We start from the raw sequence: 20,552 nt of genomic DNA on the forward strand, positions 1-20,552 counted from the left end.
TTCTCCACCACATTGTTTTGCACATATGCCAAAAAGTTAAGTTTATGGAATGTTCTTCACAAAATACAGCAACCATGAATTGGTTGCGATCGATTGGCGACCTGTCCAGGGTGTACCCTGCCTCCTGCCCATAGACTGCTGGAGATAGGCACCAGATAGGCACCCACTATGGAAGAAGCGGTAGAAAATGACTGACTGATGACTGATTGAGACAATCTAAACCAATTCATTGTAGCTCTTGCTGTCTGTTAAGGGTCGTTATCCTGCTGGAAGGTGAGCCTCCATCCCAGTCTCAAGCCTTATGCCGCTTCTAACAAGTTTTCTTCTACATTTGCCTCGAATTTAACTCCATCCGCCTTCCAATCAGCTCTCAGCCACGTCCCTGTTTCCATAACATGGAAGTCACAAGGAGAATCAAGAGGTCTCATACTGATACTGCTTCTACCATGTTTCACCATGGGTATGGTGTGTTAAGTTGATGTGTAGTGTTAGTTTTCTCTTCCTCTTGCAGGACATTTTTCTGTCAGCACCAACTGCAGCTTCTTGAAGTCCCGAAAACCTGAAACCACAATAACTGTATGACATCATCAGCCCGAGCCCATTTTAATGTGATTATCGAAGAGAGAACAGAAAGACAGCCATTGGTCACATGTGTGCCGTTCATGCCTCTTACAGTTGGTTGCTGCTTTTATAGGTCCGTTTTTTTTCTGACCTACTTTCTCACAAAAGGTTTGTTGGGTCCCACCTCTGCAGCATCAAGGGTTAACTGGCTATCAGCCACTCGTGTAGCCGGCCCACTTGCTCAACTAAAGGTCTGAAAGTGTTTGCACAACACGTTTCAAGCTGTAGAGTTTCCAAGCTGATGAGTGGATTTACAAAAGAGAGCTTTTTATTTAACTTTTCACATCCAATTTCAGACAAAACAAACACTCAGGTGGGTTCTCAGTCTACTGTTGGATAGAGTGATTCTCAGGTAAGAGATCGTGCATCTGGGAAGGAAATAGTTTCCATCACAAATGCTAAGCTACAGTGCCTTGCAAAAGTAACTTTTGTAATTCTACAATAACAGTGTATTTTATTGGGGTTTTATGTGATACACAGTAGTGTATAGTTTTGAGGTGTAAGGATAGGTTACATGATTTTTAAATTGTTTTATAAATACAAACCTGTGCATTTACTTTCAGTAATTTTTTGCTTTTGCCACTGATTCTGAACTGAATTTAGGTCAGGCTTTGACTGGGTCATTCTAACATGTAAATATGCTATGATCTAAACCATTCATTTGCAGATCTGGCTGTATATTTAGGGTCATTCTCCTCATGAAGGCTGAACCTCCTCACCATTCGCAAGTCTTTTGCAAATCTAAACATGTGAGGATGTGACATTTTGGACTTTGTTTGTGGTTTTGTGTTTTGTTTTGCTTGATGTTTCTTGTTTGAGGTTCTGTATTTATGTTTATTGCTTTCTGTTTTCTGACAGTTCTGGTTTCCTTTTGCCTCCCAGTGTGTTCTCCTCTCATCATTAGTTTTCCTCTTTTAGTTATTAATTACTCAGTTTAGTCCCCTTTACATTCATTGTCCCTCTTAGCTTTGTTTCCTCTAGTTTATCTTTATTCTCCAGTCCCTCCTTTATAGGTTAGCTTTAGTTACTGTTTACTTTTATTCTTGTCCTCGTTTCCTCTGCTTCATTCTCAGTTTGTTCCTTTAGGGTTGGTTTAGGTTTGTTTACTTTGTAATCAGGGTTTCCTCCAGTTTCTCTGTTACCTTTTTAGTTTTGGGTTATTCTAGATTTCTTATGCTTCTTTGGGTTATTTTATCTTTGTCTTTAGTTTTGTGTAGGTCTGTATCTCTTTATTGTTATTAGTCCTTTCCTTCTTGATTTAGTCTTCATATTAGGTTCACCTGCTCCCTCTGTCTCCCTGCGTCCCTGTCACACCTGTTTCCTGTTTCTTTGGTTATCTGCCCTTTGTTCCCCTCTCACATCTCTCTGTATATTAGTTGGTCTGTGTTCTTTGTTGCCCGCTGGTTCCTCTTCATTCACTACCCTCGTCCATGCTTTGAGTTCCACATGTTCCTGCAGTGTCTTTTGTAAATTTTGGATCGCCATTCTGGTCAGTACCTGCAGTATTTTGTTACGTTCGAATAAAGCTCTGGATCTATCCGAAATGCTGCTGCCTAGCTCTTGTCTGTGATTCGGTCCGCCCCAAAACCATAATGTGACAAAACAGGTTTTCTTCCAGGATTACCTAGTCCGGTCCGGTCCAGTTCATCCATCTCTCCATCATCTCTAACACGCTTTCCTGTCTGCTGAAAAAAAGCTTTACCACAGCATGATGCTGCCTCAATCATGTTGCTGCAGATTTATTTCTATTTTATTGCAAATACATTCAAAAACTATGTTTAATTTTTCCTAAATCTCACTGTTGTTTTTTTTCCACATAAAATCCCAATAAAATACACTGACGTTTGTGGTTGTAATGTTACAAAATGTGTTAAAGTAATGTTGGTAATGATAAGGGGTGTCAATACTTTACAAAGCACCATATTAATGAAGATTAAAGCAACATAAAGGATCAAACTTTTTTTCTTTTTTTATGCAATAATTTCATTATTATTATGGACTATGTCTTTTAGTTTGATTTCCAAACAAAACACAATTCCATAACCAGATCACTTATCCTTTATATTAATAATAATATCCATCCTGAACTTCTCATTATTATTTAATATTCTTTTATCTATCATACAGAAAAAAAAAAGAGAAAGGAGTAAAGTTTTGGTGCTTATGTTCTGGAAAGGATCAAAACAATTAACTGACAACAAATTTGTCAAAGAAGGATGAAATAACATTTTCATCTCCATCTCTTTGCATTTAGTCCGCAATAAGTCGAGGATGCATTTAGTTGATATATGTGACTAAAGGCAGAATTAACACGCTATTTTGGTGGAAGTTATCATCAAATAAATATAGATTCGTACAACTGGCATCCAAAAAGATTGATTTATAACACGTACACTGGACATTAAAAAAAGCAGAGCATGTAATTACATACATGAAATTATTCAATAAATGTTTAGTGCTCGGACTCTGGAATAAAATTCTTGTTCTTTAGTATTTTATATTTTGCAGCTATTTTGCCAGAAGTAGTTCACAGCACTTTTCAGAGGTTGTCTAGCATCTTAAGCTTACCTAGATCTCCAAATGCATGTTAATTATCAAGCATTTGTTTGTGAACCATTTATTTAACAATTTCAACTGAGCTTAAGAGAAATTAGAAAAAAGTATCAAAATACATATTCATTATTTTTTCTGTGATGCTCCATAAGATACAATTTATGAAATTAATTATAAAAGATTCAGCTGCAGCGTAAAAAAATCCATAATCTTTCCAAAAATAATTCAGTCAGTCATTTTCTGCCGTTTCTTCCATAGTGGGTCGCAGGGAAGCTGGTGCCTATCTCCAGCAGTGTATGGGCTGGAGGCGGGGTACACCCTGGACAGGTCGCCTGTCTATCGCAGGGCAACACAGACACACAACCATTTACAAAGGGCAAAGTAGAAAAATCAATTAACTTAACAGTCATGTTTTGGACAATGGAAGAAAACTGGAACCCATGCATGCACGGGGAGGACACGAAAACTCCATGCAGAAAGACCCTCAGCCAGGAGTTGAACCCAGGACCTTCTTGCTACAAGGCAACAGAACTACCAACTGTACTACCGTGTAGCCCAATAAACTGTCTTGGGTTGGTGGCTGGACGTGGTCATGTGATCTGGTGACGTCATGCAGGTATACAATGGTCATCAACGGCAGCGCCCTCTCTCATACATTCACATTTTTCATCTAAATTTACAGTCATGTCTTTGAGGATCCGATGGCTTCAGCTTGTCCTGCTTTTCTGTGCCACGCAAATGGGTCTCACGATAGATGGGATGGACAGGGGCTTCAGTGGAACAAAGACAAGGGGACCCATTGTCCATCTTCATGGCCAACCTGGCTCTGGCCGACCTGCTGTTTATCATCTGGGTCCCCTTGAAAATAGCGTACCACCTTAACAGCAACAACTGGATCTATGGAAATGGGCTGTGCAAAGTGTTAGTGGCGTTCTTCTATGGCAACTTGTACTGATCCATAGCTTTCATTGCCTGCATTAGTGTGCAGCGTTACTGGGCTGTGGTCTTACCTATGTCCCAGAAGCACAGGAGCACCTTTTTATCAGTTTCCATCTCTGAAACAATCTGGCTGTTGGTGTGGCTCTCCACCATCCCTCTCTACCTGTATGATCAAGACGTAAACATACCAAACCTGGGATTCTGGACTTGCCATGACGTCACTAGGCCAAGCCACAAGAAGATAGCTGCTGGAAACTTTTTGTTGGCAATGGGAGCGCTGGGATTTGTCGGCCCCTCAGTTGTGTGCATCATATCCTATGTCCTCATGCTCAAGCTCTGTGGAAAACCGGGGGGGGGGGGAACCTACCATTGCCAAGAAGCACTGCAAAGCTGTGAACTTGATCATCAAAAATAATACAAAGTTTTCCTAATAATTATAGACAGAAACCGCAATTGAAATGTTTTCAATGGAAACTGTTACTTTAATTTAAAAAAATATGTGGCCATATTGAATTTTGTATGCAAAAATATTTTTAGAAAGATCTGGTCTGCTGTACGTAAAATTTATTACTGACTGTAATGAAAATGATATACAAAAATACAAAGAAAGAGTAAAGAGTATCTGAATAAACATAAATGCTTACACTGTAGAAGTCATGTATACAGTTTTATTTGAGTTCATGCCAGTGCTGTCGGCAGTTTCACATATGGAAACCATTCGTCAAAGGTAACAACACTATAATTCTCAGAGCAAGTGGTTCTGAATGCAGTATAAGTACACTCAGATTTCCCCCAAACAGTAAATGGGCTTGACAGTCAGACTCTGACACGAGACAGAGACAGAAGAGTCGAGCTTTCCAATGAACTGCTCAGTGAACGAAGCCACAGGCGATCACTGTTCTAGATCACCAGTACTGCCAGGCAGACACACAGTTTAATTTTAAACCATTAAATCGTATTGTTCATAATACATCAGAGGACCTGGGAAGGCACAAGGGCTGTCAGTGAATGTTCCTAGCTCCGGTTTCACCAGAAGCGTGAGGGACGTCAGAGGGGTTGAGTCAGAGCATGGAGGTGTGGTGACCTTTCCTTGGTGATGGAAAGAGATAAATGCATCTCATGTAAGCGTAGCACAGAGCAACATGTCCCAGCATGCCCTTGCTTTATAGGTTCATAATTAGATACTGTATCTAGACTTTAGTCTGCAATTGGGGCTCAAAACTGTGTAATTATCACAATCCTCAATGATAGAAACCACTGCTGAAGGTGATTTTTAGTGTAACCATACTATTATGTTCAACAGACCTTAGCCAAAGCAGAGGTGAACTATATGTAGAAGATTTGATCCACTTTGCCCTTCATGGGCAAAGCATGTCAAAGAGTGTTGGTGTGTTAGTCAACCTGTGACACCACCAGAATGACATCTGGGAAAGGCCATCGAAGACACACAGAAAGAGAACTTCAGAGTACGGTTGAATGTGACCGCTGTCCCTAGCATGTTGAGCATAAGTACATATATATGTGTGAGACCTAAAGAATTGTCCAGAATAATGTAAAGAATGCACTTTAATTTGAATTTGACATTAAATAAAGACATATAAGCTATTACAAAGAATGTGTACGTTTTTATCTATGCAGATGCTTCGTAGCACATTTCTTCGGGTATGAAACGGAGCTGCTTAAAGAGGGGCGTTTCGTAACCACTGTGCGTCAATTCGTACTCACCAGGGGAACTATTAATACTTGCTTTAAAAAAAAAAAAGTAATTTTTTATTGTGTACTCATAGTTTACAATACCAGACATGTGGTTATATGGCTCCAACAAATAAAATCTTCCCACAGGAGGTTGCTGGGAGTTATAATGGTTCAATCAGTGATCATCATCTGTCATATAAGACTTAACTGACCCAAATAAATGGGAACAGAGTGTAATAGGATGTCTTCAGGTAGTAAAGTATAATTGAACTAAATTATATGTGAGATCTGAGCATTTTATAATGATTACCTTCATAATTGATGGAAATACTGAACAAAAACCAATAATAAAGTCATCAGCCATGGTTTAGGTATACAGGTTTTAAATGGAAGCATGAATGTTGTGTACAGTGTGTTGTGATGAGTTGTGTTACATTATGTTACGTTATTACGGTATGTTCTGTCATGTTATGCTGCGTTACAATATGTTGTGTTGCGCTTAATTATTTTGCATTACTTTACACTGCAGTGTGTTACTGCACTCTCCTACAGTGCCTTATGTTGCATTACGTCACAATGCGTGATGTGACATTGCATTATGCTACGGTTCGCTGTGTTGCATTACACTGGATTGTGTTACACACCGCTGTGTTGTTTTACAATGCTTTTAAATATGTTGCTTTGTAATACATTGCATTGTAATACCTTGACCTCGGTCCTAAATCAACACAATCAAGTAGCCAGTTGCATTACTCTCAATGCACTGAGATAAATAAAATGCTTTTCTGAGGGATTTTTATGTTTGGATCTTTATAATTAACACAAATATCACATAAACGCAACCCTTGGACCTATTTCAGCAAGTAAATAAAAAAGAATTATGTCATTATAAGATTTTTGGACAGATATGTTAGATGTGTGTTAGCTGCCCACGTTGGTTTGGCCAAAATGATCTGATACTGGATAACAGGACAGTAGTTTTGAGCACTTCACACCCGTTTTCTTGAATGTTTTTCTGTTTTTAAACAACCCCAATAATACTCGGTGGTTTTGGCAGACAGCAAGCAAACATGTATTTGGCCCCAATCTAATTTGAGTTGGTCGCAGATATATTTTCAGGCCCATATTCAGTAACCACCTACCTAACCTTTTAAAATTGTTTCTAAATAGAGATGCACCAGCCGGGCTTTTCTGGCTGATACCATTTTCCTAAGGTCTGACATGGTAGTTCCAATTTGCACTGATTTTCTTTTCTTTTTCTTGGAACTATAAAACATAGAAGAGAAAAACATATGTGCTAAAGGTTCTTTGATAGAGGTACTAGTAAATCCAACAGGAAATAATGAAAATACAAAAGTATTTCTATTTATGCATCAAATCATTTCTTCCAAACATTTTTCTAATTTTTATTGAAATCCGAAAGGTGCATCACAGTGTTGTTGATCAGTGCATTTATGGAGAGAACATTTTGTAAATTCTCAGTTATGAGACGTTTAATGATTAATCTGATTGTTTAGCAATTGACCTGCTGACAGTGGAGTCAGCCAGGGGAAAATCGGCCTGTTCCAATATCTGGTCGAAAGATCAGTGCATCTCTAATTCTAAAACTTGGGAATACAACTATTAAATAATTAGTGTTGTCCCTCAACAGTTCAGCGGATTCCTGTGTGCAAATAGACAATAGCAAGTGTTGAAAACATTACCATAGAACACAAGATGCCCTAATACAAACATATAATAACTAGAACTCCAACAGTTTCTACAGTTTGGAGGACTGCGGATTTCATCTACATACACAGCCGGAGGACTTGAAATGTGCATTAATTTAACAACTGTTTGCATGCATGAAAAATGTTGGGGTTTATTTTCAGTTGTTTTATTTAAAACATACTGCTATTACCAAATGACAGAATCCTACACTTGCAAGAGAATTGATGGTATAACCAAATGTTAAGTTGACCTTTTTATCTCATTTGAATACATTTCAGTCATGCTTCTAGCATGCACCGTCAGATGACAAGGCTGCAGAAAAGTCACATGCCATCCATTAGTTTCCCAGTTAATCTCTTCATCCTCACACACCACATGCACTTTGCAGAATAATTTTATCTGTGAACCCATCATTAAACTTGACTGCAGCTCCCAGTTGGGTCTGTAAAATACAGCTGATTGTCTCATATGACACTTCTCAGTTGGACACCACACAGTCTGACCATTTAATGAGCCGTGTCTGTATCCAAGGACTGAGCCGTATGAGGCCTTGAAACTCTGCTTTTCACAGAGTCCCATTCAGCCGACTCTGCTCTTGTTTTTCACTAGCTGACACAAAAGCCTTGCCCCCGGAGAGCCATGGATTTCAGCAAGGCTATTTTGGTCTTTCCGTTCACACAGAGGAAATAGAATAATAACAGAAGAGCAAAAGAAAATCATAAAGTGACCCCAAGCTTGATAGTCTGAGCAGAGGGTTGAAGACAGCCTGCAAAGGCCTTTTATTGAAGAGAAGCTTATCCACCAGGTGTTCTGCCCAACTTTTTCAGGTTTTCACTTATGTGAGGAAACTGGGGCACATGTGTGAATTTCCTGTTTTAAATACAGGCATGGACAGAGGAAGACCTCGGCCATCCTTCTTAGCATGTTGGATGTTTCTATTTAAGCTGCTGGAAAAATATCCTGCTGCAGCTATACAATGTTGTGTTATCTCAGTATATGACATGTTATCAAAACCCCAAAGGTGGCTCTATAAGACTGCATTCAGATAGCTCATGCCTCAACCCTTTGGGTTTTCTACAGGCTAACATATTTTCAGAGGCAGATTTAGGGAGCTACTAGCCATTGATTAGACAAATCCAATTTGAATGTTCCATTGAATTTGTGACCCGTATCCGACAGAAAGGTACAGCCCGACCTCTCTGTATTGATCAGTTCTGTGCATGGCTGTGTGTCACCAGGATCAAGCCAACATTTGCAGTGAGAGCTGAGCAAGAAACTTTGCCTTGGTTTGGATGCTCTTTGTAACATTTCACTTATAAAGGCATTGATTGACAAGGCGTCTAAACATTTTTGACTTCCCGTTTTAAAGCTAATCAACATAGTTTTACTGTGTGATATAAAAAGACATGGCTGTCCACCTAAACTGACAGGCCGGACAAGGAGAGCATCTTTTTGAGAAGCAGCCAAGTGGCTCTATGTAACTCTATAGGAGCTGCAGCGGTCCACAACTCAGCCGGAATAATCTGTTGACAGGGCAACTATTAGTTGATTACTCCACCAATCTGTTCCTTATGGAAAATGGCAATAATAAAACCATAAGAAGTCCTGTATGCAGTTTTCCACGTTTGCCATGTCTTTGACCCAGCAGACATGGCAGAAGGTGCTCTGGGAAGGTCAAATCAAAATGTAGGTTTTTGTAAAAAAAAATACAGTGTATAGCAGAAAACTAACACTCTGAACACACCAAACTCCCTGTGAAACAGAGTGTGAGCAGCGTCATGCTGTGGGAATACTATATTAATATAGTATTAATACTATAATAATATATTATTCAGCAGGGACAGAAAAGATGAATGGATCTGCATACAGGGCAATGCGGTTGTCATTTCCACAGGGTTGTATGTAGTTCGCTGCGTGTTTGTGTCTCCTGCCTCTTCTGATTGCTCGTGTGACCAGCAGGTGTGTCCTCACAGATGGAGCTCATCCAGTCCAATTAGGAGGAGCCTAAAGGGGAGCGGTTTCCTTAGGCAGATGCCAGATTGTTTTGCTCACAAGAGTGGTATTCAGGACTACTTCTTCTCTCTGCCTACGTTTCTATACTTACCCCTTGTTGTCTTCCCTTCAGGGAACCAGTTTTTCTGCTCAAGCTCAGTTCCTGGATTCCACTGCTCTGCTTCTTTGTTCTCTGAGTTCTTTGGAGAACTCACCTCAAAACGTCTTCTCTGGTACACGCTGTCAGGATCCTTAATCTATCACTCACTCTCAGCCTCAGCCCTGGTTTCCCACCATCTCTACAACGGTCGGAATTTGTCTGCTTGTCAATCTTTTAACACACATCTCAGTCATCCTTGCTTCACATAATAACTTACATCTCCTCCTCAGTGTTGTCCTGTATTTCTCCTGTAAACCCAAAAGAATCATCCTATCATTCATTATTGTCCTTTCAAACTTCTCTTTTGTGTCCATAAATGTTGTCTGCAAGAGTCTCAGATTTAACCAACATGATAATGAAAGGAAATCCTCTTGGAGATGGCAAAAGACTTGAGACTGTGGTGAAGGTTCACCTTCCAGCAGGACAGTGATCTTATAAAGAGATAAAATTAAATAATATAGATAGAAGCATATTCATGTCTTAGAATCGCCCAGTCAAAGTTTATGTCTAAATCCATTTTAAAATCTTTGGCAAAACCTTAATGCTGAATACACAAAAATGCTACACTTCCTAGATTTTTATTTGTAGAAAACATTGGAAACCTTTCCCACTTCACAACTGTCCTCTGCTTTATAAATCCTTAAGAAGATTTACTAAACTTTCTTGCTCTGATGTGAGAAAAACAAAAGTGTCCACTAGGTGCGAATACACTGGCAAGCCAGTAAAGCTACAGTAAGTTGGTTTAAAACATGTGCCAAAGTTACTCCAATAGTAAATACCCCTACTGTTCTCAGAAATTGGTAAACGTTTTTGTTCTGTCGATCTGTCTTAAACTCACGCCTAGGGATCACATCGAAACAAAAACAAAACCAATGTGCAACTTTGCTGCAGGTATATGGAAGAGGGTTTAAGATCCTGAAATGCAATGTTGATTTTAAACTCAAATCATATGAAGAACTGTGATCTTCTCTGCAAATAGGGAAGGAAAACAAACGAATGATCCATTGAATGAGTGGCAGATTAGGTGCAGGTTTTTGACTGGTATAGATATTTTAACCGAGTCGTTTTCATATACAAATGAAAGAGCTTCAGGAAGCATCACATCACAACGGCAGTGTCAACATGTTGCCACCAACCATATGTGATTGGTTGTTCAGGATTTAGACAGATGGCAGCTGATCCCTTCCAAGCCTGTTAAAGCCTCTTAAGACGCAGACCATGAGCCGCAGCAGAAAACAGAGCAACCTTGTTGGACTTCCACGTCCAAACTTTAATCTCTCCTTGACCACCCAACCTCCACATGATGTTACCTCTGTGGAATTAACATATCACAAGGTCTCATGAGGCACATGCAGTTGACGAAGCACACCTCATGCCTGGCTGCTGCTATCACCACATTGTCTGCTGACTTACCTGGAGGTGAGCCTTAAAGTGGCAGTGCATGATTTAATGGAGGTTTAACTGTGCTGAACACATACTTCATCATAGCTGATTTATGCAACAGTTTCCACACATGCTCAGAGATATTTGACTTTCCTCATGGGAGTTTGTTATTCCAGCTATACAGCAGTTAAAGTTGTTCCCTGCTGCAGCTTCTAAGAACATTAAAAACACCGGCTTTCTATTCAGCAGGAGGTTTTCCGTTAAAGAGCCACCTGACATCATTTGCTTAGAGCAGCAAGTTTTAATGAGATGGGTGGACTTTGCAAAGGGTGCAAAGTTTCCTTTACCAGTAAAAACCAGCTGGGTGTAAGAGACAGGATTTGTTATTAAGAATCCCTATGCTAATATTCCAGTTTTTCTCTGTGCCAGCGGTGGAGTGAAGCTATCATGTGTTCTATGAAAATACATGCATGGCGTTGAAAAAATGTCTACAGTTACTGTTCCACATTTACTGAAGAGCCACAGGTCAAACTCTAAAGACAAATCTTTATTTTCTTCAACTTACACTTACAGAAGAACTTGAAAAAAATGTTCTGTTGAAACTATATGAGTTGCACAACTAAAACTAATAAATTATTGTTATTTGTATAATTATTTAGATTCACCCGGGTATTATTACATTAAACTTAATGTTTTAAAGGTCAAACAAGGAGGGATAGAAAAGTGGATGAGTCCACAATGAATAAGTTGGATTTTAATCCTAAACAGCCAAAATTTGGCTCATTTTCACTAAATGAAAATTGTGCTAAATGAGGATGAGATGGTAGGTAATAGTGGATTGACAGATATATATATTTGTACATTGCCTTAACAAAAATGTCCATACCTTGTTTTTAACCGTTTAACCGAATTAGTCATGTTAGAACCATGAACTTCTAATATTTTGTTTGGATGTTATGTGATAGACTGGCAAAAATTAGAACACAACTCTGAAGTGGCAAAAAATATATATACTTGGTTTTCAACATTTTTTACAGATAAAAACTGTGGCGTGCATTTCCATTTAGCCCGCTTTACTGTTATGCTCTTTAATAAAAACCAGAGCAGCCAACTGTCTTCAGAGGTCTCCTAATTTATAAACGACAGCATCATCAAGACCAAACAATACAACAGTCAGGTCAGGGATGAACTTCTGGAGAAGTTTATAGCAGCGTTAGATTATAAGACAATATGCCGAGCTTTAAACATTTCCCCCGAGCATTGTTCAGTCCCTTGTCCAAGAAAAAGAGCATCACACAACTGCAAATACCTACCAAATCATGGTTATCAAAGTTTCTGGCCTACAAGCAAAATGTTTTGAATGTAAGGTGCAACTGTAAAAAAAAAACCTATACTGTATCACCAAATAGAAATCTTGATTCAGATTCACCTTCGAGTCATTAGCGAGTCATATTTTCTTGCTTAAATTGTGCATAGCACAAGAGGTCTTCGAGTCAAATGTTGTTGGTGGTACCATGAACCAATTTTAAAACCTGTGAAGACAGCGCTTTTCAGGCGGTGACTCCAAGGCTCTGAAACACTCTCCCACTGTCACAGACTCGTTTAAGAAACAACCAAAGACACTTTTATTCAGACATGCCTTCGCTTAATGTGTTTTGTGTTTTAATTGCTTTGCCGTTGTGAAGCACATTGTGATGTATATGTCTGTGAAAGGTGCTTTAGAAATAAAATGTTACTTACTAACTTACTCCCCATATGCTGGATGTGTAATTATGCAATGAAAGCAGGTTCGGGTAGAGCTTTTTTGCTTTCCCGGGCACATGTACCCCTAACAAATTGGTACCCTGGGCAATAAGCCATATTGCCCATAATAAAATCCGCTACTTCCCCTGAACACATCATCCTCACGATGACACTTGAAGGCATCAGAATCATACTGTGGGCGTGCTTTTCTTCAGCTGGGACAGGTAAGCTGAATGGAGAAAAATACAGGACAATACTGGAAGAAAACTTAAGGACTGCATAAGACTTGAGACTGGGGCAGATCCACAACCAGCAGGATAGCACAGCCTAGAGCTACAATTGAATGGTTTAGATTAAAGCACATTTATGTGTTTGAATGGTCCAGTCAAAGTTCAGACATTAATCCAATTAAGAACTTGGGCTAAGACTTGAAAACTGATCGTTTGCGATGCTCTCCATCTACCCATCCAGTAGAGACAGAAAAACCCATACATCATTTTTCTTCCACTACACAATGTTCTACTTCGTGTTGATCTCTCTCATAAAGTCACAATAAAATAAAAGATTGTAATTGTGACTTGACAAAATGCAAATAAGCTTAAGGAGCATGAAACCTTAATGATAGGCACTGTTTTTCAGTCTGCGTCAATCTGAAAATGCTTATGTTGAAGTTTGCTGATCAAAAGTTTCATTGAAAGTCAAGTCTTTGGTGAAAATCCTACAGTGATTGTTGCAGAGAATTAGGCTTTGACATACCCAAAACACAATTAATCTTAATGAGGTGCTGTCAATCATGGGCACATGAGAAGCTTTACAGCTCAATCTAAGACAGGGAACATCTGATTGTTTCCAGTTAAGCAGGAATGAGGAAAACCCTCTATGAAGGTTGAGAAAATCAATAAAAACATATCTGTTTAATAAGTGATTGTGTGCTCACACATACACAAAGCTATGCACATTCATGTAGGAGTTTATAATAACAGCTGCAGCGATGACATTCTTTCGATGACCTTTCACCTTCCGTTGGCATTCCTTTCTTGTTTTCAGCCGCACTTTTTGGATGAATCACGCTTTGTCAAAGAGAAGTTTTGTTGAATCAGGGAGGCCTTTCTGTGATTCAAATCGCCAGTGCGGCTGATCGGGTGTTACTGGCTCGTTAAAGAAAACAATAGCAAATATGCCAAGGCTGTATTTGATCCAGGGATGCAATGTTTTTGCTGTCACAGTGTTTTTGCTGATCTCTGGGTTATCAGAGGGGAATAACTCGCTTCCTACACTGACTCGCTCTGAAGTTTGAGGAGAAATTGATTATTTGGCCTTAGTTCAGCTGTTCAATGTGCTCTGATTATTTCACTTAACCAGTTGTGCTGAAATGCAATATGCCTTCAAGAACAAGCTTTCAAATGGTTTTGGTGAGTGTTTGTGTGTGTGTGAATGACAAATGATTGCTGAATGAAAGAAAAATTATACTCGAGACTTGTAATGTGGCATACCAGAAACTAAACACCATTTAGCATTTCCTGTGTCATTTATTTCTTCTTCGTCTGCTCACAGGTTCCTCAATCTCTCTTTTACATCAGTCTGTCCTTCAGTTCCACTTCCTCACTGCAAGCCTCTTCGGTCTTTTCCCTAATATCAAAATTTTAATATTAATCATTCAATGTCTCAGACTGTGTTGATTTTTGTTTAAACAATAACAATAATACAATGTGAATGTATGTATGTATTTGTGAGTTGAAGTTTCCACACAGGATGATGAACGGAGAGCGGACTCTCAGAGAGCAAGCGTTTGTCATTTCCTTCCCGTTTCCTTTATTTTATTCTGCTGCAAACGTCCCCCTGTTTCCTCCTCCTGGAAACACACAAACACAGACACAATATCAGGCAACGCACAAACAATCTCGTACAGTCTCCGTCTCACACAGGCAAATACTTCTGAACACAGACACAGACATTAACAAGCCAACACAATACAGTTGCAACTGTAGATTTTCTTTTTTTCCCCCAAAACAAAACAACAGAGTTTCAGCAATACCGCACCAGTCTGGGGTCAGATGATAAATGCTGTTGAAATTCTCTGTGTTTGTGCATGTTTTTCATTTTTTTTATTTGGGGTGCTGTTGCTTGTTACAAATGTTAATAAAGATAGTTTTGTTATAATTTTATGGTCTATTTTCCGGATTCAAGTTTCAGTTTTGTAAGAATCTTATTTAGCCAGAGAATAATGATTGTTCATGTGGAGTCCCTCAGGGTTGTGTTTTAGCCTCTGTTGGGAGACCAATTTTGACCTGTTTAAAGAATATCTTGTTGAAAACATGGCCATTGTGGTTGAGTGTACTGTTTTGATGGGAAAAACTATGCCTGATATTTCCAGGTCTGACCTAAGTTTTCTACGAGTGGTCCTTGGCTCTGGGAAAAACGTTTAGATTTTTTTTCTGACTTCGCTGTCAAATTTCTTGCAAGGGAGACTTGGTCGTGGCTGGTTTATGGTAAATTTTAATCGTCTCAACTTCTGGATTATTGTGGCTCCAACAATACTTCCTTGAACCTTCAGAAGTTTAGAAATGCAGCTGCAGCCATTGCTGTTAGGGTGTTTGGCAACAGCAGGACCTTTGACGAAGGTATTTTTTGCTATTGCCAATCATAACACTGTAAAATATTTCGGTGATGAGAAATCTGTTTATAGGCCATCAGTTAATATTAAACCATCTGATATTGATTTTCACATAGCAGCAGGAATACTTTCCAAATACTTACATATTTCAGCTGAGTTCTTGGCTTTCTTTGCCTTTTGACACATCCTGTTTTTCATATGTTCAATACATCAATCAGAATCTTACTTACAACTTAATTTGTGGACTAATTTGCTTTGATTTATTTGCATGTGTGGATTACTTGGGTTGTTTTCTCTGTTGTGAAATTGATCTCAATGGCCCCATTAGGAATATTTAAACTAATAAATATATTGACGTGTTCAATACTTATTTTCACCCGTTGTGTACTGTTTAGATGCTTGCCATCTGTCTTTTCAGCTGGAGTCACTGAGCACATAACACAGAGTCAACAATCATGTAAAAATGATAGCAAAGAAGCTTTTCAGGTGCAGTGAGTAATCAGAGCAGCTCTGAGGAGAGACTCATCGAAGGTATTGTAGCAATAAAACCTGCAAGGGTGGTTTATCATGTGAACAGGCACACCAGTGGTGTTTAAGGAGCAGCAGAAAGCTTTCTTTCACATCATCTCCATCTTTGAAAAATAACATGAATCATCCTCTGTGTTTGCATCCCATTCAGTCATTATCAATATAGCAGAAAACATTATGTGTTGAAAGTCAATAAAACATCTGCAGTGGTGTTGGATTGAGAACCTGAGCAGCGTTAGAAGGAAATCAGACAGCTCTTTCACCAATGTCACATGCATCACTGTGCCTGTTGCATGTGGGAAAGCAGACAAAATGCAACATGTTGGACTGGGTACAGAGTATAAGCTCTATAATCAGTTAGCTTATGAAAATGAAATGGACAGAAACCATTGTTTGCTCTAATAAGCAAATGGCGCTAACTCAGTGTGACAGGAATGCTCCCGGTCAGGATTCCTGTGATTAAAAGAGACTGTTTATCTGTGTGTGTCAGTCTGTGTACTTCAGGATATGTTTGTGATCTTTTATTTCCTGCTTAATCAAGAGTTGTGGCCTCTTATTGACTAGATTTGTAGAATATGTCGACATACTTCAGTTGCCTGAGGCAGACATTTGAAATGGGTTTTGAAGAAACATGTCCTCTAATAACTCCCAAAAGCTTAAGCTCTGCTTGATTAATGATGGTCATGTTAAGACAACTCCTGTTTGTTTCATTTTGCACGTTTGCACATTTTGAAAACATAAACTGTACATCCGTATTAGATTTTTTATGGAAATCAGTGCTCAAATCAGTACTTCCATGACAAGCACAACACAACACATTATGTTGCATTTCTGATTCATTTATTTCAAATCTATAGTAGACTTCCAAGTCTTCAGGTCGTCCGAGGTGTAGTAACTTAGTATAAGGCACAATAGTAAACTGAAATAAAGTAAGGGAAAAGCACATGGTTCCTAATTCCGGATTAAATGTGGTCATATATACCACAGAACATTTTGGTCTGTCTGGTGCTTTTCTAAATTGTTTTCATTGAAACATCTTAAAAATATTCAGAAAAACATCCGTTGTTAGCCTAAAACGGCTTCAAAAATCATCGCAATATCTCTAATATGGCCATGCATCTGGCAGGTTTGATGACTTCAATAAAAACTCTCTTTTTGCACAGTGCAAACAGATGGCTCATACTATCTGTAGTTGTTTTTTTCTACCCAAAATGTCCAAAATGCTGCCACACAAACAGTTGAAAAGGGATGGAAGGTTCTTTAATGCTCCTGTACAGTGTTGTCAGCCAATCTGACGAGCTGACTCCATCAACACAGCAGGGTAAGTCAAGACCCACTGCTCTAATTACTGAAAAATAAGAGTTTCAAATATACAGTTAAGCCTACGTTTATTCATGTCCCTGGCAGATTTAGATTTTAAATTACTTCCATTCATCCAAAAGGTTTGTTTCTTATAGGAAATGAAACAGCCATCTCTTAAAAGTTAACAAAGCAATAATAATTGTTTTAATAATTTAATAACGAGAGATCTAATGTTATGGGATCTTCTTACACCCTTAGGTATAATGTGTATAAGTAAGCAGCAAGACAAATGCATTCTTCAGCCCAAGTCTGACTATTGAAAGACATTTTTATTTGCAAGCTTCACTCATGGTGTCAATCTGAGCTAAACTGGGGTTTAGAAGTTCTGGAGACAAAGGTTCTTTACGCTGGGTCCAGTTCCCATCTGTCACCAGAGGAGTCACGAGCCTCCGCCAGCCTGTCTAACCTGCTGCCCTTGACACAGACATCCAGGCTGGAATGTAAAGCTGCTCAAAGCCTTTCAGAGGACTTTGACATTCCTCTATAACCTGAAAAGAAGAAAGATAAGAAGGAAAATTGGATAAGATCAGAAAAAGTAAAGCGTGGGGAAAGAATTTCTTACATGCAGGCGACTGTACTGTATGTGAGAACTGGAGATGGTTCAGAGCTTAAAAGGGAAACTAATCTGCTCTAGCTACATTTCTTAAATCATTTCAGATGGTTTTAAACTGTGTAATGTGGAACAATGTTTTGGTGGATTCTGTTGGACCTTCTTTAAAATGTTTTACACTAATTTAGCTTTGGAACTGGACTATGTTGCATATTCCAAAAATTTTATAGTTTTTGATTTCCTTTGAAAAATATAATATATGCAGAAATATAAATAGTCATAAGAGAATGCACAATTAGGTGTTGATTGGGGCCAAGCAATAGGCTTCTGTAATGTTGGCATTTGTTCAAATTCAGCAGTAAATGATTACAAAAGTAAATGTTTTAAAGTTGGAGGAGGTAGCATAAAAAGTAAGCAACTGGGCCCATATTCAAAATAATTCTCAAAGTCCTCTCAGAGAGCTCCTGTCTTAGCCTTGGCAAAGACTGCTAGCTTAAGGGGGATTCTGTTCACTGCTGAGAGTGACTCTGAGCGAGGAGATGACAGAACTTCCTATCTTAGTGAGCTGTGGTTGACCCCGTTGCTAGGTGTGGTTGACCCCGTTGCTAGGTGTGCTCCTAGTAAACAATAGAGAGAAAGTAACTGATGATAGAATTTGGACTGGATTCTGAAATGTGTAAATCATGATGATAAAACTTAGCAAGATTATATCAATTGTCACACAGCATCAACATGTTTGAACGTAGCTTATTTACATGCTCATCATTATTTTGATTTGCTTAATATTATGTTTAAGCAAATCATAATATATTAATATTATGTTTAGGGCTGCACAGTGGCGCAGTTGGTAGCACTGTTGCCTTGCAGCAAGAAGGTCCTGGGTTCGATTCCCGGCTGGGGTCTTTCTGCATGGAGTTTGTGGGTTCTCACCGGGTACTCTGGCTTCCTCCCACAATCCAAAGACATGCCTGTTAGGTTAATTGGTAACTCTAAATTGCCCTTAGGTGTATGAATGAGTGTGTGTTTGTGTGTTGCCCTGCGATGGACTGGCGACCTGTCCAGGGTGTACCCTGCCTCTCGCCCATAGACTGCTGGAGATAGGCACCAGCTCCTCCGTGACCCACTATGGAATAAGTGGTAGAAAATGACTGACTGACTGATTATGTTTACTTGCCATGCTGGTCGTTTTCATTCTGCTTCTATTTCATATTAAAATTAAAATTCAGCATTTTACTGTCCTTGCCTTCTTGTATAATGAGGTTTAGTTTGGTAAAATGACCAAAACAAAACGGAGTCAAAAAGGTGGGGAAAATTGAACTGAACAGGAGTAGAGCCTGCTGGTGGAGGAGAAGAGAGGAGTGTTGAAAGGTAGATCACAGGTAGATCACAGTGCGACCAAAGAGATGTTCCCAAGCAGATCAATGCGTGGTTCCTTCTGCTTTCAGCACCAGCCTGGAATGTGAGCAGCTCTGGTTCCTGCTGCTACACCAGAGAACTTCTCCACAGATGGGGAGTGTTGTAGATGATCATTTAGGCTTAGGCTACTGACATCATGTGCAATACAGCAAACACTTATTCACCTCATTTACAACTTCCTTCCATGTACATAGTGCTTATATTATTGTAGTGTATCTTGTCTAGAGTTTCTAGTTGTGTATATATATTTTTTTGAGTTTTTTCCAATTTTTTCCAAAATTTTATTTTTTGAAAGCATTTTACAGTCTAAATTTTTAAATAATTCTGTACTATATTGTTTGTAATTTTGTTCACTTTTTATTTATGGCAATTTATTCTTGTTTCTATTATTTCTTTGTTTATCATTCCTACTATTACCTTACTAGAGGTGCACCTTTAACCTGTCCTGCTGCTGAAATGTTTTATTTCCCCCCAGGGAGATGATAAAGTTGATCTTATCTCTATATTAATAATTGTATGATTGTTATAGAATTTTATGTTCTCATTGACTCAACTGTTTAGGGGGTGGATCCCTGAGCGATTGAGCCGGTACCATTTTATTATTTCGCTGTTATTCATTATACAGATAATATCTCTCCTTTCTCTCTGTCTTTCCACCATCTTCTCTGCTTAAGAAACTATTCGGCTCACTAAAAGTCCTTCTCACTACTTCTAACATTTCCTCATGTCAGAAACTCTCTTTAGGCCTAAGGTGCTTTGTGAATATCTTTTATCTTACCGAGGGAAAATTCTAAGAAAAATCGTTGAATTTAAGAAATTCTACGATTTTTCTTAGAATGACGTCACTAGGAGCTACTTTTAGCTTTAGGATTATTTGTGAATACAGGCCCTGAAGTTTAGGTGGTACAACAGCTTCAACAATGGGGCTAGTGGTTGAATTCACACTTTGTACTTTTAAATATAGGCTGCTTGTGTTCAGTTAATCAAACTCTTAAACTGTTTCTTTCCTGCTGGCCACAAGGCTAATATGGAAAAGAAATTGTTAGAATAGAAAAGATTAACTTTTTAATCCCAAACTGACAGATTTGTATGTTGTAGCAGCAGACATAAAATATCCACTATGTAAAAAACGATTAACACTATAACGTAAATTATCAATAATATTATAGCAAAAGTACAAAGTACACACTTGTATGAACAATATGCCCAAATACTTAATTATTGCTTGGTTTAGATTTAAAAATAACTGAGATTACAAAACTGTGCTAAGAAAAAAAGAAACCAAC

The 20,552-nt window shown here is 38.7% G+C and overlaps 1 long non-coding RNA gene across 1 annotated transcript in view; it reads left to right on the forward strand.

Moving 5' to 3' along the window:
- The first annotated feature begins 854 nt into the window (after window positions 1-854).
- The window catches only part of LOC124873619, a 48,190-nt gene continuing 28,492 nt past the window's right edge, over window positions 855-20,552 (forward strand). The window contains exon 1 of the long non-coding RNA XR_007039587.1: window positions 855-973. This is a non-coding gene — a long non-coding RNA (uncharacterized LOC124873619). The remainder of the gene's footprint in view (window positions 974-20,552) is intronic.

This window comes from Girardinichthys multiradiatus, chromosome 9, assembly GCF_021462225.1.
Source record: "Girardinichthys multiradiatus isolate DD_20200921_A chromosome 9, DD_fGirMul_XY1, whole genome shotgun sequence".
In the NCBI taxonomy this organism is placed as follows: Eukaryota; Metazoa; Chordata; class Actinopteri; order Cyprinodontiformes; family Goodeidae; genus Girardinichthys; species Girardinichthys multiradiatus.